At 38.6% G+C, this 12,312-nt stretch overlaps 1 long non-coding RNA gene across 18 annotated transcripts in view; it reads right to left on the bottom strand.

Annotated features, from left to right (window-relative positions):
• Positions 1 to 692: 692 nt before the first annotated feature.
• The window catches only part of LOC105075729 (uncharacterized), a 51,243-nt gene continuing 39,623 nt past the window's right edge, over positions 693 to 12,312 (bottom strand). For all 18 annotated transcript variants that reach the window (XR_012509279.1, XR_012509280.1, XR_012509288.1 and 15 more), the window contains 4 exons: positions 12,033 to 12,183; positions 8,139 to 8,265; positions 5,536 to 5,669; positions 693 to 3,355 (listed from right to left, as the gene is read on the bottom strand). This is a non-coding gene — a long non-coding RNA (uncharacterized LOC105075729). The remainder of the gene's footprint in view (positions 3,356 to 5,535; positions 5,670 to 8,138; positions 8,266 to 12,032; positions 12,184 to 12,312) is intronic.

The raw sequence follows: 12,312 nt of genomic DNA, 5'->3' as shown, positions 1-12,312 counted from the left end.
GCCCCCATTTTTCACCCCTCCCTGTGTACAGGCCCCCTGCACATGGCTTTGCATGGCCTCCTGCTAAGGACATGGAGTTTATTTCTCCAGGAATTCAAAGGCCTTGTGAAGAGCCGTGTTCAAGGAGATTGTCCCGTCGGGGGATTTGGCGCCAGCTGAGTTTGTCCGGCTGTGATGAGTCAGGAGGGAGCCTCCACTGTGATTTGGGCTGGTTCAGTCTGTTTGAAGCAGGACCCCAGCTGGGGAGTAAGGCCCTGGGTCCAGGAATGCGAGGTCAGCAGGAGCTAAGCAAAGGGTAGCCAGGCCCAGAGGAGCCACCGGAGGTTTGGGCCGAGGGTCCAAGAGGGCAGCTGGGGACCAGCCAGGATATGGAAACAGGAGACCAGGACCCAGGAGAGGGTGCTGGAGTGACACAGCTAGGCTCATTGGACTCTGCTGAAGATCGCAAGACAAGTTTCAGAAACCAACAGGTAGAGAGGGGGATCCTGGGGTCTTTCCAAGTTTGGTCAGCATTGGGTAGGCAGGGCTGGTGGCTGCTACCCTAGTCACTCCCTTCTCTCAAGATTAGACAGTAGCAGCCCACTGATCCAATGGTTCTCATCCCTGGCTGCAAATCAGATCACCTGGCACACTTTAAAAAACACTAGTGCCTGGGCTCAACCCCCCAGCGACTCTGATTTGATTGGTCCTGGTTGGTAGGATACGTCATTACTGGTTTCATTTTTATTGAAGTAGAGTTGATTTACAATGTTGTATTAGTTTCCAGTTTATTTACAGCAAAGTGATTCAGTTACACATATACATATATATTCTTTTTCAGATTTTTTTACCATTATAAGTTATTACAAGATATGGAATATAGTTCCTGGTGCTATACAATAGGTCCTTACTGTTTATAGGATACATCATTATTAATACTGTACAGCTGGAGTGGAGAGCCACTTACCTAATCTGCCTGTCCCCCAGCCCTCCCTCCCAGGGCAGACCTCCAGACTCATCTTTCTAAACCATAGTTCAGTTAGGCATCCTATCTGCAATTCTTAAAGAAAAAAATTAACATTCACGCACAGGTATACACGGATGAAAAAACCTTTTTGTTAAGAGTCACTTTTTAATCTGCTGATTACACACGCAAGTTATTTAGATTTAGAACCTGTAAGGTAACCAAATGCAGTCATTTGTCCCAGCCATATATCTGCATGCCCTCCAGAGTAATGATCTGAGTCCTTAAAAAGACAAGCAGTGTATTGAAAGCTTTCAGAGTACTTTGCATTAAAGAGATTCCTTATAAGATAAATTTAAAGCAGATCATAGCAACTTAAAAATGACAGAATATTAGCTTATCAATATATATATTTTTATCTATTCTCACCAAAGCCTGGAATTCCAATTCTTAATACAGAATCTTATGTGCTAAAGAGAAGATAAAAGAGGATGCTAGGATTGACCACCACTGAGGACTTCTTTGGGATCAGGCATCAAGGCAGGCCTCTTGGAGGCAGTGCTATTTGATTTCAAGCCTGAGTGAAGAGAAGGTGGCATTTCTGGGACTATCGAGGGGAAAAGATTTCCAGGCAGATGGAATCATCAGCAAGAAAGCTCTGCAGAGGATTCTGGCTTGTTGGTCAATGAAGAAAGGCCACAGTGAAGCCTGTTCAGAAATTTTTTATCCAAAATGTGGAGACCCTAATCAGCTGAAGGGCAGAAAACGAATACCCAAAATAAATGAGGAGTAGGAGCCAAAGACAGTTTCAAAAGACCACGAACAAGCACAGCTGGTGTTACAGACAAGGATGCTGGGGACCATATTACGCGCTTTTGCATAACGTTTATCAAGAACAGAGAATGGCGTGGCCCTGCTCGGTTTTCCCTATGAGTGATACAAAATAATCTTTTATTAATATTATTTTAAATTTGCTACCATTGTACATGATCTCAGAAGACCAACTAGAGAACATCTGATAGAAATCAAAGGAATAAATGAATATGAAAGAAAAGACAATTATATGCCCCAATAAAAATTTCTGCCCATTCTGCTACACTATAAAGTATTTTGTAAATGTAAATATTGTACATAAATGTTAAATAAATATATTAATGTAATCTTCCTCTGGGTTTTTTTTAAATAAGCATCTCAGTAGGCGAAGAATTATCATTTCATATGTAAAAGTGCTCTCAGGCTGTTTTCCAGCCTCTGACAGTTACCACAAGGAAGCCATTACGTCAGTAGAGACAATGTGGGTGACAGTTGAAAGCCCTGGATTGGGAGCAGACAGAACTGGGTCCAAATTCCTACTTTGCTGTTTAATAATTGTGTGACCTCAAACAAAGTATGCAGTCTGTCTAAGCCCTTGTATTGAAATGTGCAAAATGTGATAATTCTTTTTGTTTAAATTGTCATTGTTGGAACAAAATGAGGTTATTCAGAGAATATGGCTCAATGGCTGTGACATCCCATGTTCACTGTTACCATCATCGTCTCATCAGAGGGCTTGGGTGCGTGTAGGGATCTCGTAATCGTAAACTTGGAAATACACAAGGATACTCAGGATGGAAGAAAACTGTGGCATGGCTGCTCCCCTCCCGGTGGAAGACTTGGAATGGACCACGAGCCCTCTGTCCCTTTATCCATCAATCCTCTCTGACAGTTAAGAATCCAGAAAGGACAAGATCAGCCTGTTACCAGCTTGTCTGTGCATTTAGCCTTGCCAGTTTGGCTTTTCATCCCTCATTCAGGCATTTGACAATAATCTTAAGAATTAAGAATGGTTTCTGGAGAGAATTCTTCCTGCAACAAACTGTCACCTGGAAACCCACAAAGGATATCACCCATCCATACAAACAGGAAGGCAACTATACAATAATTAGTTACTTTGGAGAGTTGTAAAGATTAATGTTATTCATGATGGAGAAAGATACTCTACTTCAGGCATACTTCGTATGCTGCTAGCAGGGGTATAAACATTTTTTCCCTTTTCTGCTCAAAACAAAGACAATGAGTACATTAATTAGGAACGATAGGATTTATTCTAGGTAACAGCTCAGAATATAAATTGAGAGATGAAAAGGACTCCATAATCAGAAATCATCCATCACCACCTCCTCTGCTGGTGAAGTTACACTTCTAGAGTTCCAGTGCTGTCTGTCCTGAGATTCATTCTGCTTCACGGTTTTGGACTCTCCACAGAGTAACTGATCAAAATGACTCCAGCCTCGTGCTTCACCAGAATAACCACAGCCTCCTCTGGACAACCAGCGGTCCTTGAAGGCTCAGCGTCTTTTGACAGAAGGGGATGGCTGTTTCCTCACTGACATCATTAAAGACCTAGTGTATCAGGATGAAAACTTTTGTTCCCTGTTGGACCAAAAAGACACATAAGGTTTAAAAAAACAGGCTGCCTCTTTTAGCTGCTGCTACTGATGGCACCATCATCTCATAAACACAAATTCTTAAGGGTCTAGCTTGGGTGCAAGCACACTTAATAATCCAAGTACTAGATGGATTCTGTAGAACAAACAGGCTGTTTAGTTTCATGGGAAAAAAATAATGACCCCAGAGTGAGGACTTGGGTTCAAGTCTAAGGTCAGTTACTGAGCAGCTGAGTGACCTTGGGCATGGCCATTTCCCTTCTCAGAATGTATTTTTACTCATCTATAAAATGGGAATGGTAATATTTATTCCAGGTTCCTCCTAGCCTTGTGGTAGAAATGAAAACAGAGTGTGTGGAGGTGCCATGACACCTGCCAGAGGCGGCACCGTGTAAGGTGTCATTGTCCCCAATTGCTGGGAATCATTGAACGCCACATCCTCAGACTACATCGGCAAGCTGACATCTGACAAATGAGAACTCATTATTGTGTCATATCCCATTGTCTCTGGCTGTTTTCATCCTCAGCTGATGGGTGGGCCTACAGTGCCCTGTCAGCATAAATCCTTGGTAGAGGGCATCTCTCTAAAGGTAGCATTCCTAGCCCCTGCCCCAGGCCATCTCTTTCCACATGCTCAGACAGCCAAACAACTCCCACTCAAAATGCCTAAAGCAAGAAAAGAGAAGCATGGGAAGCGCACAGACACCTCTGTTTTAGATTTGCCCACTTTTGTCAAAATTCTTTATAGATCCAAAGGGCCACAGCCTCTTGAGATCTCTGTATAATAACAGCTATTTAGTTACCATTTGTTGAGCACCTACAGTAGTTGGTCATGGTGTGGACTACCTCACAACTGACATATGACATACTGTTACTGCTCCAAATTGAAAGACTGGGAAATTGAGACTTGGAGAGGTTAAACAGCTTTCCTGAGGTCACACGGCTGGCTAGTAACTGGCAGAGATGGGACTAGACTCTTGGTCTGCTTGGTTTCAAAGTACATGGTCTGACTACTACATTGTCAAGCCTTTCCTGAAACATTGTTCTATTGTTCCTGTTAGTTTTGTCTAGAATCTACCCTTGGGATTATAACCCTTGGGTGGTTATAGAGCATTCAGACGTCCTTCTGCATCAAACTCAATACTGTCAAAGAATTCATTTTTCCATCCAACAGCTATTTCCATCCTGCAAACACCTCCTGTCTGCTGGGCACGGCACTGGGGAGGGACCGGTCACAAGCTGTGAGTGAATCCTACCCCTCAATCCATTAGCGCTTCCAGGTGAGGATGGAGGAGGAACCGCAACCTTCTCCCTAAGATTTGTGGGCGTGCAGTGCGTTAGGAAAATCTCTTCAAATTAAAATCCAAACTCACGGGGATTTTCTTTATCGTCTATAAAAAGATTCACCTTAAGATAGGATTTCTTTAATTTCATTCATTCAATCCATGAAACAGTAAATATCTGTTAGGGCTCTAGTAGGAGTCAGTCACCGTGCTAGTCAATCTAAAGGTAATACTGCATCTGTAAACCCTTTGTTTACTCACAGCCATTCCAGAAACACTAGGGAACACCTAATGTTAACACGTGTTAATTCTCAGTTATCCATCCTGACGGGGAAAGAAGGTAGTTGGGATAAAAGGTGTATATATATGCATCCATCTATCTAACTATACTTCACACTTTAAACTTCTACAAAGACCTTTTGAGCTTATAAACAATCCTCTTAATTTGCTCTGTGGAAGACATATTTATAAATGGTACAATAGCTAAAATTAGGCTGCAAAAAAAGAGGTATACAGGGAGAATGGAAAGGCAGAATAGCTAAGCCAGAAGTGAAGTAAACTCTTGAATAACTATCATTGTTTTTAGTGAGTTTTTCGTGGTTTCTGAGCACCCAGATCAAATCAAGCTTTCATTTTTCTGAATGATGCTACCACTCTGTACCATTAAGCTTATTTTCAGATTTGTGGGGGCCTTCTCTTGGAGAGATGCAAACTCCTTGAAGGAAATAGCCCTGCCATATTTCTTTACACCGCTACAGTGAACACAACAATTCTAGGCACATAACAGGCACTGAATGAGTACTTGCTGGTTAGTATATTAAGATTCTTGGAGAGGTAACAGTAGTACATGAAGGATTTCAGAGACCAAAAGCAAAGGTATTACCTAAAAGTCACTATCTTCCCATTTGTTGAAGAAGGCAATTAGAATATCGTGGTAAAGAAGCCAAGTTCTGTCATTTTCTATTTCTGCATCTTTGGAAAAATTACTTAATCTTCTGTGCATTGGTTTATCTTCATCTGTAAAAATGAAAAAAATAAGAGTGTCTATATTTCAAAGCTGTTGTGAAAATTAAATTAGTTAATACAATAGGAGCATTTACAATACTAACACATGATATGTATATAATAAATGTTATATACATATAATAAATGTTAACCATTCATGATTATTTTCTCTTACTTTTGAGAATGCAGAAGTCCTTTAAAATGAGAAAATAAGATATAATGGATTGAATTATTTCAAACATAATAGGAAATTTAGTCCTTGCCACCAGCAAGCTTAATTTAAACAATGAAATTCAAGCATGACTTCCAGGTAAAGAAGGCAGATCGCATACAAGCAGCTCCTTTCACTCCCGACCAAGACCACTAAAATGGCAGGAAACAATCTTTTCAAGGAATAAACTCACAAGGATTTGGAGAATAACAGAGGACACAACGGCAACAAAGAATTTTCAGTCAGACCCTCACATAGATGGAAACTGGATTTATAACAGTTCCGGCACAGATTGCAGAATGGTGGGGAGGGATTAGAGAGGTGGTGAAAAACACAACGGAGCATCCAAGAGACATGGGATGATACCCAGAGATCTAACCTATGTGTAACCGGCATCTCAGGGGGAGAAAATAAAGAGAAACAGTACACAAGAATTTTCTAAAGTGAATGACAGATACCAAACAATAGTTTCAAGACAGTCAAAGAACACCAAGCAGAATAAATGCTCCCCCCCAAAAGCACTGCCACATCATAGGCATATCCTATACAAGCTGCTGAAAACCAGAGACAAAGAAAATTATGAAGGCAGCCAGTGAAAAAAGACATATACCATATAGAGGAATAAAAATTGAAGATAAGAGTTGCAGAAACTACTCAAGACAGAAGATAAGGAATGGGGTCTCTGTAGCTGAACAACAACAGAAACCTGTCAAGTCAGAATCCTATACCCAGAAAAAAGGTCTTTCAAAAAGAAAAAAGAGATACTTTCCTGAACCAAAAACAAAAAACAAATCTGAGTGAATTCAATGCCAGTAGACCCACACTGCAAGTAATGTTAAAGATAGTTCTTCAGGCAGAAGGAATACAGTAGCCGGTGGAAACTTGACTCTACACAAAGAAATTAAGAGCACCAGAAATGGAATAACTAGAGGTAAACAAAGTTCAAAATTTATTTATTATTATTTTAATTGCTCTGAAAGATAATTACCTAAATCAGAAATAGGAGTATTGTGAATTTATAGCATATGTAAGAGTAAATATGTAGCAATAATAGAATAAGAATGAGGAGAAATGGGGATATATTGTTGTCTGTATACTAGACATGAAACAGGATATTATTTGAAAGTAGACGTTGATTAAATAAGATGTACATGGTAAACCCTAAAGTAACTGCTAATTTTTTTTCAGAAGAGGTATACATGGTAATTCAATAGTGGAAATAACATTGAATCATAAAAAAAAAAGCTCAATTAATCAAGGAGGCAAAAAGAAAGGAAAAAAAGAAACAAAGAACAAATGGAACAAATAGGAAACAGCTGGTGAGATGGTAGATTTTAATTCAACCATATCAATAATCGCATTAAGCCACACTAATTCAAAGACAGATTGTTAGACTAGATAAAAAGCAAGACCAAACTATATGTTGCTTACAAGAATACCACTTTAAATATAAAGACATAAATAGATTAAAAGTAAAAGTATAAAAAAAGATATTCCATGCACTCATTCAAAAGAAAGCTGAAGTAGCTTTATTAATATCAAACTAGACTTCAGACAAGAAATATTACCAGTGATAGAGAGGCTTATTACAGAATGAAAAGGGATTCAATTCTCCAAGAAGACAAAAACATTCATGATTTTATGCCTATAAATTCAACAACCTAGAGCAAGTGGACAAATTTCTCAAAAAGTACATTTTACCAAAATCAGCACAAGAAGAAATAGAAAAATTCAAAGAGCTTTATATCCTTTTTCAAAATTGAATTCATAATTTAAAACCTTTCAACAAAGAAAATCCTAGGCCCAGATGGCTTTACTCACAAATTCTATCAAAGGTTCAAAGACAAAACTAATACCAAACTCTGTGTTTGTGTAACAGACTCTTTGAGAAAATAGAAGGAAATGCTTTTCAAGTAGTTTAATGAGGCCAGCATAACCCTGGTACCAAAACCTGACAAAGACATTACAAGAAAAGAAAATTAGAGACCAATATCCTACATGAATAAATATACAAAGTCCTCAATAAAGTATTAACAAATCAAATTCAGCCTTATATGAAAAGGATAAATGTTATTAATAAGTGGAGCCTATGCAGGATTATAAGGTTGGTTTTACATTATGAAATCAGTAGTTGTAATTCATCACATTAACAGAATCAAAGAGAAAAAAATAACATCTCAATTAATGCAAAAAAACATTTCTGACAAAATGTCACACCCGTTCATGAAGAAAATCTCAAAACACTAGGAAAAGAAAGGAAATTCACCAACCTAATAATGGGCATCTATGAAAAAACAACAGTGAATGTCATACTTAATGGTGAAATATTGAATGCTGCTTCGTTCGGGAACAAGACCTCCACTCTCTCTGCATCTATTCAACAATATACTGGAAGCCCTGGTTCAATAGTGTAAGAAAAAAAGAGGTGTATAAATTAAAAAGAAAGAAGCAAAACAGTCTTTTTTACAGTTGACATGATTGTATATATAAAACATTCTATGCAGTCTACGCCCCGAAACTACCACAACTGAAAAGTAAATTTAGCAAAGTCACAGGAGTTGAGGTCAATATACAAAATTTAATTATAAGTCAATATTTTACCAGCAAACTATCAGAAAATGAAGTTAAAAAATAATTCATTTACAATCACAGGAAAAGCATAAAACTACTCAAAAATAAATTTAAGAAAAGATAGATAAGACTTGTATTCTGAACACTGCTACATATTGCAGAAAGTTATTAAGTAAAAATTTAAACCATATAACACACTTAGGGATTGGAAAAATTAATATTGCTAAAGTGTCAGTTCTCCTCTAACCTATAAATTCAGTGCGATTCCAATCAAAATTTCATGAGGCTCACAGTAGAAATGAACAAACTGATTGTATATGTATATGAAAATGCAAAAGATAAAGAATAATAAAAGTAACCTTAAAAAGAAGAACAAATTTGGAAGACTTATACTACCTGCTTTTAAGACTTACTATAAAACTATAATAAAGACACGGTTACTTGCACAAAGATAGATAAAGTCAGTGAAGCAGAATCAAGTCCTGAAATACACACACTCGCACCCACACGCACACATCCAAGGGGGACAGGAAAGTTTTTGCAACAAATGATGCTAGAACCATTGCAAATCCATACGTAAGAAAGAAGGAAAGAACCTAGACCTCTACCTTACACCATACTCAAAAATTAGATTTAAGTGGGAAGCCTTCATATGAAATCTGAAACTAGAAAGCATCAATGTTTCCTAAAAGGAAATACAGGAGAATATCTGCACTATCCTGTGGTTGGCAAAGAGTTCTCTGACAGGATACAAAAAGCCCCAGTCATTAAAAAAAAAATCATAAAATGGACATAATCAAAATTTAAAATTTCTGTTCATCAAAGGACAGCATTAAGAAGATGAGAAGATAAAACACAGACTGGGAGAGATATTTGCAAAGCCTATTTCTGACAAAGGACTTGTTGTCTAAACTATATAAAATGTCTCTGAATCAATAATAAATAGACATCCCAATAGCCCCAAAATGGAAACAACTTGAGCATCAACAAGTAAACTGACAAACAAATGGCAGTATTCTCGTACAGTGGAATACTGTTTGGTAGTTAAAAGGAGTCAATTTCTGCATGAATCTCCAAGACATCATTTTGAGCAAAAGAAGCCAGGCACAAAAGAGTACCTACTGTGTGATGCCGTATAGAAAGTTCTAGAGCAGGTGGAGCTAATCTGTGATTAAAGAAATAAGAAAAGTGATTGCTTCATGGAAGGGGACTGATTGCAAAGGTGGACAAGGGAACTTCCTGGGGTGATGGAAACGCTCTGTAGTTTGGTGTACAGTTACATGGGTAGACTCCCCTGTTAAAATTTATTGAACTGTACATCGAAAATCTGTGCACTTATTGTCTATAAATTATGCCTTGGTTTTAAAAAAGGGTAATTAAGAGAAAACCCACCTTCATGGTGAGTGGAAGAAGCAAGTCACAGCAATATGACTGCACTTACACAACAGAGAACAGGTAAAGCGGGACAACCTATTTCTCACCGTGGGTTTATATTCTAAATGATCTGCTGCAAGACTTGAAAGCAGTTGCCTCTGACAACTGGCTTGAGATGGCCATTTTTCTTCACAGAACTTCCACCTATTTGATGCTTCAAAATTTGTGCATATATAACTTTAGTAAAAATAGAAACCAAAATAAATAAATAAATAAATAAATAAAATCATACCCATTGGCACTGGAGATTACTAGCTTAGATAGAGAACTGTGGACATTTGTTTCAAATAGGAAATTATTTCTGATGGGTGAATCCAGCAGGAGCTTCGGGCTGTGAAGTCCAGGAGACCTAGTCCATTTGCTGTTGGTTGTGTCACAGGAGCCGCCTTATTACCAGTCAAGCATCAAAGGCCGCGGGGGAAACTCAGCACATCGTGGGTGACAATACACTGGAAGAGAGTGCACTGAACTATCTAGAGTAAGGGGGTAGAGCTGTGACAGAAAACTGGTCTGCACTCCCTAATTACAAAGTCTCACTTTCAGCAAACTGACACCAATGTTCAGGCAAAGTACATATCGTCTAATTAACCAGCCTACACAAGAGCTCAAGCCCAGTGCCTAGGCGGGATTCAGCCGAAAAAAGGAAACAAGGACTTGCAAATTCTCAGCCAACCCCCATCGGCCATCTCAGCCAACTGCTACAAGATTTGTCCATTTTGTTTTCACACATCTCTCCTTTCAGGGCTCTGCTTGTAATATTTACAGAAAAAGGCAATGCTGGTAAACAGTTTCACACAATGAGGTGTGAGAGTTGATAGGGTCCTATTCAAGCTCTGAACTCTCCTGATGAGCTGCCAAAAGTTGTTATGAATGGCCCGGCTGACAGGGTGATGACTGATAAAGGAAAAAACAAACAGCTCTGGTAATTCATGAAAACACACAGCGCCAAGACAACTCAAAGTGGCGAGTGACAGTTAAGATAATGGAATTTTGGAAGCTTTTCTTAAGGGGTCCTCTCTATAGAATTATTCTGTTAATAGATTCTCCCTTAATGTGGCTAGATCTTCAACTTTTTTTCCACCGAAAAATATTTATTATGATCGCCAGCAGAGAGGTGCTGGCCCATGCTTTTATACTATGGTCAGTTTTCCATACAATTTCCTCTTCCCAGAGCTGGATGAATTTTAGTTGAGGCCTGTGTCTGCCATTTAAAGAACAAAGATATCCCATTTCCATTTCTATTACTGGAAACACTTCGAAGCTCTCTTCCCTCATTTCTTTCATTTATAAACCATTGGCCGCAAACCTTTGATGAGAAAATAAATATCGGTTTACACACTCAACTGCTAATATTTTAAAAGAGAACAATTTAAATGTGGCTGAAGTCAATTTCCAATTCACATAGCCTATTTGGGGTTCATTTCCTTAAATCAGGCGTGACCAAGCAAGAAAGTACCAATTCGTCAATGTTTTGCTTTTGTACCCAATGTTTTTTCACGAAGTGCATTGTGGTTTCTGTAACAATGGCCTATTTCTCAATTAATGTTTTAGAAAGCAGGAATATAAAGACATACACAAAGGAAGTGTACGTGCACACAAAATACTGCGCACAGGGGGACATGTTCAGAAGATCTTTTTTAGAGTCTGGCTACCATGGGGTCTGAGGATAAGCAGCTTTTTAGAAATGCAGAATCTCAGTCCTACCCGAGCCCCCCACTGAATCACAGAATTTGCATTCAAACAAGATCCATCCCCAGGTGATTCATATGCACATCAAGGTTTTGAGAAGCTCTCTAATTTAGATGATTGAGTTTTCCTGAATAGTTTTAAGTTTCATAGATGATAAAGCTTATAGGTAGGAGTATTCAGGTTTTCCAGAAAGTTTAAAACTATAAATTGGGAGTTCGGGATTTGTAGATACGCACTAGTATGTATAAAACAGATAAACAGCAAGGTCCTACTGTAGAGCACAGGGAACTGTATTCGGTATCTTGTAATAGCCGTTGAATAAGAATATGAAAAGGAATATATACGTGTATAACAGAACCACTGTGCGGTACACCAGAAATTAACACAACATTGTAAACCGAAAATGACTATATTTTAAATTACTTACAGCCATCTCCAAGGCATTGAATGCCTTCATTCAAAGTTCTTACCTTCTTTTCTTCCTCATGAAGACGTCCTGGAGCATCCAGAGCTCGCCAAGCCTTCTAGGGCGGTTTAGCCCTTCTTGAATCATGTTTCTTTACCCCAAACATTCACAGACTCATCCAGCACATTTCTGAGTGGTAGGCATGGTGCCAGAGCCTGGATTTTAAACATTCAATCACTGTAGGGAACCATATGACTTTTATAACAGTAACAAAAACATTTAAGAAACATTTAAAAAAAATCATATCTTGATTGTCATGTCAACAGTTCGGCTGCTACAATGCA

Source organism: Camelus bactrianus, chromosome 9 (assembly GCF_048773025.1).
Source record: "Camelus bactrianus isolate YW-2024 breed Bactrian camel chromosome 9, ASM4877302v1, whole genome shotgun sequence".
NCBI classification, from domain to species: Eukaryota; Metazoa; Chordata; class Mammalia; order Artiodactyla; family Camelidae; genus Camelus; species Camelus bactrianus.
This window is presented reverse-complemented; position numbering and strand designations above follow the sequence as displayed.